This window comes from Arachis duranensis, chromosome 10, assembly GCF_000817695.3.
Source record: "Arachis duranensis cultivar V14167 chromosome 10, aradu.V14167.gnm2.J7QH, whole genome shotgun sequence".
Classification (NCBI taxonomy): Eukaryota; Viridiplantae; Streptophyta; class Magnoliopsida; order Fabales; family Fabaceae; genus Arachis; species Arachis duranensis.
Window position 1 is genome coordinate 73,774,980 of NC_029781.3, and position 5,998 is coordinate 73,780,977.

The following is a 5,998-nucleotide window of genomic DNA, read 5'->3' on the forward strand; positions in this document are numbered from 1 at the left end:
GTGCCAGTTTGGGCGTTTAACTCCCATTTGGGTGCCAGTTCCGGCGTTTAACGCTGGAATTCCTGAGGGTGACTTTGAATGCCGGTTTGGGCCATCAAATCTTGGGCAAAGTATGGACTATCATATATTGCTGGAAAGCCCAGGATGTCTACTTTCCAACGCCGTTGAGAGCGTGCCAATTGGGCTTCTGTAGCTCCAGAAAATCCACTTCGAGTGCAGGAAGGTCAGAATCCAACAGCATCTGCAGTCCTTTTTGGTCTCTGAATCAGATTTTTGCTCAGGTCCCTCAATTTCAGCCAGAAAATACCTGAAATCACAGAAAAACACACAAACTCGTAGTAAAGTCCAGAAAAGTGAATTTTAACTAAAAACTAATAAAAATATACTAAAAACTAACTAGATCATACTAAAAACATACTAAAAACAATGCCAAAAAGTATACAAATTATCCGCTCATCACGTGTGGAAAAGGATTTCAAGGAAGAGTTGAAGTTCAGAGGACAAAACATCTCCAAAACTCCAACATATTCTCCATTAATAAAGTAATAATTCCTTATTCCAAATACTTTGACTTCTTACCATTAAATCCAATTAATCTTATTGGCATCCTGACTAGGATTAATAAAATAAACATAGATTGCTTCAAACCAATAATCTCCGTGGGATCGACCCTTACTCACGTAAGGTATTACTTGGACGACCCAGTGCACTTGCTGGTTAGTTGTACGGATTACAAATTCGTGCACCAATCCCTAAGGGCTTACTCCCTCAAGTCAATTTCTCCCATACATACACACCACAGGCACATGGTTTGTTTTTTTTCTTTCTTGAGACCTTGGTGTCCAGCACCTCTTTTGGTTGCTAAGTGTTCTGTAGCAAAGGTTACACTTGATAGTGGACTTTCAGCTGATAATCCCGGATTAGTTAACCCAAGTTACCAGGTGATAAGGCACCCCTAAGAGCTTATTCATCCAAGCATATCCCTTGCACATGAACACCACAGACACATGCCTCAATATTCAAACCCTTGGTACCTAGCATTATTTCTCATTGTTTTTCTTTCTTTTTCACTTTTGTTGCTCTTTCTCTTTTCTTATTGGGTTTTCATTATTGGGTTAGTCTCATAGGATGTGTTTCAAGCGTAGGATTCAGGATAGATAGTTGCCTTCCTACCTTGTTGGTGAACCAACTTGGGTAATTAATCACCCTACCACAATCATTCAGGACTTACTTCATAAGATAACTCCACTCTTGTTCTTTTCATAACAATTTCTTTTTGATTGGCTTAAAGGACAATCATACAAGTAAGCAAGATGAGAAATGCAGTAGGGACATTTAGACTAGCATACTTCGATGTGAATAAAGAGGAACAAGAAGAATATGCAGGTTTCTAGGACAATATTCAATCATTTTTTCAACTAAAGTACTACAACTCTGAGACAGTTCAATACAACCTCATAATGTCTTCTTTGGCATTATCGTCCTAGCATTTTGCATCCTTGTTTGTCTCCTTGGATGATGAGGTATGATTATTCCCTGAGATTGATTGAATTCCTGTAACACTATTGGAAGTTGCTTGTTCCCCAAGCACTTGGAGAATAGTTAGCATGCATGTATGCTTGTGAATTCCTGAACTTGATTTGGTGTGTGAACACCAAACTTAGTTCCTTGCCCAATGCAGCAAATTGAGTACATGCAGAAACCTCATGTGCTTTTATTAAGATAACAACTATGAGCTAAAAAGAAAAACTATGCATTAGAAGTTAAACCTCTGTCAAGTGAGTTCTATGGTTGTTATAGCAATGCTTTCTCACTGAAGGGTTGCAATGCGCTCTTCAGCTGGAGTCTTTGGGGGAACACCAAACTTAGAGTTCCACATTCACCATTGAAATGTTTTGGTGTGCAACACCAAACTTAGCTCCTCACAATACAAAGAACTCAACTTGAAGTTTTTTATTGGGTCAATCATGAAAAGAGAATTACCTCAGGTTGGGTTGCCTCCCAACAAAGCACTTTTTTAGCGTCATTAGCTTGACGTTTGGCCTTTGTCAGGGTGGTTAGTAGTGCTTTAAGTCTTCCCCCTTGCAGTGAACCTGTTTCCATTGGCTTTGTTAAGAAGTTACACATGTTCTAAGGACAAGATTTTGTTGATGGTGTACACTGGAGGCAGCTGAGATTTAATAGTGGGGAGATGGGGTGGTATGGATAAAAAGTAGGCAGAGATCACTTCATCTCCTGGAGAGAAATCTTCTGTAGGGATCTTCTTATTTTTCCATCCCCTTGGGACTTTTTTTCTTGTGTCCCTTGATGTTACTTTGCTACTTGTGGTTTTCTCTTTGAGGAAAGTTTTGTTGTTTGTCTCATATGACTCTGGTGGGTCTGGTTTCTTTTGGGTTACACTTGGCTGTTGCTCCTTCTGATCACATTGGTTATTAACCATAGGAGTTCTGTGGTGTGGTGCTTGTGCTCTCTTGTTTGGCTCTTCCATCAGCTCTTTCTTGTGCTCTTCCTCTAACTTTTTGTTATCATGATCTGCTTCTTGTGAGGGTTTGAAAACATTGAAGGTGAGTTGTTCATCATGTATTCTCAATACTAGCTCTCCTCGTTCCACATGTATAAGTGCTCTGGCTGTGGCTAAGAATAGCCTTCGCAGAATGATGGGATGACTGGGATTCTCTTCCATTTCCAGGATAACAAAGTTTGTGGGAAGGAAGCAGTTCCCAACCTTCACTAACACGTTCTCAACCACTCTTATTTCCTGTTTTTGGGTTTTGTCAGCCAGTTTGATGATTACGTCTGTGGGTGTTACCTCATTGATTTGAAGCTTTTTCATGAGAGACAGAGGCAATGAGTTGATGCTTGCTCCTAGGTCACAGAGCCCCTTATCAATCATCGTCTCTCCTATGGCACAGGGAATGTGGAGACTCCCTGGATCCTTCTTCTTTATAGGTGGATTTGTTTGAATGAGAGCACTACACTCCTTGTTCATCTTTATTGTTTGTCCACCCTTCAATGAACTCTTTTTGGCTAGTAGCTTTTTTATATACTTGATGTAGGAGGACATTTGCTGGAGGACCATAATGAATGGTATATTTACATCAAGAGATGCAAACATGTCGAGGAACCTTGAATACATTCTCCCTGCTACACCACCTTTGAGCCTTTGGGGAAAGGGTGCAGATGGGTTCAGGATCTCCCTTTTCTTTAGCTCTTCCCTGAGTGTGGGTTGGGGTGCATAGTTTCTTTCTTCATGATTTTCCTTTGGACTGTCTTGGAGGTGTTCTGTTTGTGTGTCTACTTCCTCCACACTCCTTTCATCACTTGTGGTGATCATCTTGCATTCTTCCCACCTGACCTTCCTTGTTTCTCCTCTTGGATTCTTCTCTGTGTCACTGGAAAATCCATCAGTGGGTTTGGGAAACTGTTGAGATAAATACCCTACTTGGGATTCTAGTCTCTTGATGGTTTCCCCTTGGTTTTTGATATTAGCTCGCACTTCATCCTTAAATACCTTGTTGTCTTGGACTTCTTTACATATGTCTTCAAGTAGAGCCTCAATCTTGGAAAGTCTATCCTCAGTTAGTGATGGTGGGTTGAGATTAGGTGGTTGTTGATAGGATCTATATGAGGGATGTTGGTGAGTTACATTATTGTTGGAATTGTGGTTGTGGCGTCTTTGGTCTTGGCCTTGGTCTTGCTGATTTTCCCACCCAAAGTTAGGATGATTCCTCCTCCCAGCATTGTATGTTTTGGAATATGAATCAGGGATTTATCTGGGTGAGTTTACAACATAATTGGCTTGTTTCCAATCACCTTCTTCCCCTACATTCACTCCTTCTTGAGTTGGTGATGAAGTGATGACTGCTGCAACTTGGTTTTCTTCCACCTTCTTGGTGAGATCTGCTAGCTGCTTGGTGATCATCTTATTTTGAGCCAGCAATACATCCATATGGTTCAGCTCCATTACTCCTCGAGTGTTGCTTCTTTCAGAAGCATAGAAGTAGTCATTCTCAGCTACCGTTTAAATGACATCTATGTCTTCCTCAATGATTTTCTTCTTGTTTAGAGATCCTCCTGATGAATGTTCTACAACCTTCTTTGACTCATAAGAAAGACCTTCATAGAAAATGTGAAGTTGAACCCACTCAATGAACATGTCCGGTGGGCATCTTCTTGTTAAGTCTTTGAATCTCTCCCATGCCTTATAGAGAGTTTCACCGTCTTGTTGCCTGAAAGTTTGCACCTCAGCTCTTAGCCTGTTAATTCTTTGAGGAGGGTAGAATCTTGCCAAAAACTTGTTCACCACATCTTCCCATTTTGTTAAGCTCTCCTTCGGAAAGGACTCCAGCCACTTGGATGCTTTGTCCCTGAGTGAAAAAGGGAACAAAAGCAGCCTATAGACATCCGGATGGACACCATTAGACTTCACAGGGTCACATATTCTCAGGAAGGTGGTTAGATGTTGATTGGGGCCTTCTTGGGCACTTCCTCGAAATGAGCAGTTGTTCCGAACAAGGGTGATGAGCTGGTGTTTTAGTTCAAAGTTGTTGGCATGTATGGTGGGCTTTTTGATGCTACTTCCATAGCTTCCTGAGTTTGGATTGATGTAAGAGCCTAGAACTCTCCTCTCTTGCCCAGCATGATTTGCAGGGCCTTCTCTGGCATGGTTGTGAGCTTCTCCTTCATGATTGTTTTCCAAGTTCTCTTCCATATTTATTTCAAAGTACTCTTCCTCTTCCTCAGCACCAACAACTCTTTTCCCTCTTGCTTCCCTCCTTAATCTATGGAGGGTCCTCTCAGGTTCTGAATCAAAGAAAGTTGAAGCTCTGCCTCTTCTCCCTGTCATACAACTAATAGAGCACACAGCAAGAGATAAAATTAAATGATTATTCTTGTTAGAGTGATTGTTAGTATGAGTTGTGCAATTTATCAAACAGTTAGTGGGTTAGTGAGTAGAATTGTAAGTAAATTCAAAGAAAAAGAATATAACGAGGGAATAGGAGGTGATGAAGAAACTAAATAAACTGAAGGTAAATGACTGAATAAAATAAACAAACAAATGAAAAATTCTCAATCTACTGAACTTCCAACTTAATCATTGTTGATACAAAATCAATCCCCGGCAACGACGCCATAAACTTGATGCACGAAAACTTGTCTCTCAACAAATATCCCTTCGACAAGTATACCAAATTGTTGTCAAGTAAAAACTCACAATAGAGTGAGGTCAAATCCCACAGGGATTGATTGGTCAAGCAACTTTAGTTGGAAGAATATGCTAGTTGACCTAAACAGAGTGTAGTTGATGTTGCAGGAAATTGCAGGAAATAAAGTGCAGAATCTTAAATGGGGAATTGGGGAGATGAACATGGAAATAAATGGCAGAAAGTAAAGAGAATGGATAAGATCAGAGATGGGGAATACATTGGACTCAGGAGATGTTGTATTCTCTGGATCAAATTCATTTTCATCTCTTCCTTAATCAAAGCATCTATTGATCTCCTTGGCAATCTTAAGTGATTGGATTCCAATTCCTTGGCAACCCAATCTCTCTAAGCTTGAACAATTACCCAATTCTTTGATTTAATTGCTCATGGGAAGAGATGAAGTGTGGTCACTGATTATACCACATGTATTTCCAAATCAAAGTGTTGGGAGGATTACATGTCACTATATCCGCCTAGACCCCAATTTGGTCCAACATGAGAAAGAATTTCTAGCATGATCTCCTCATCCCTTTTCCAAGGCTCAAAGGAGATCCAGTGATGGAGAGTTTCTTTTCCAAGACAACTAACCAATTGAATTAAGATCGAAAGCTTTCTTGTAAATCAAAAGAGAAGAAAGAAGAAGAAGAATGAAAAATATAATTGATCCATCAAATTACAACAGAGCTCCCTAACCCAATGAAAGGGGTTTAGTTGTTGGTGCACGAATTTGTGATTCGCACAACTAACCAGCAAGTGCACTGGGTCGTCCAAGTAATACCTTACGTGAGTAA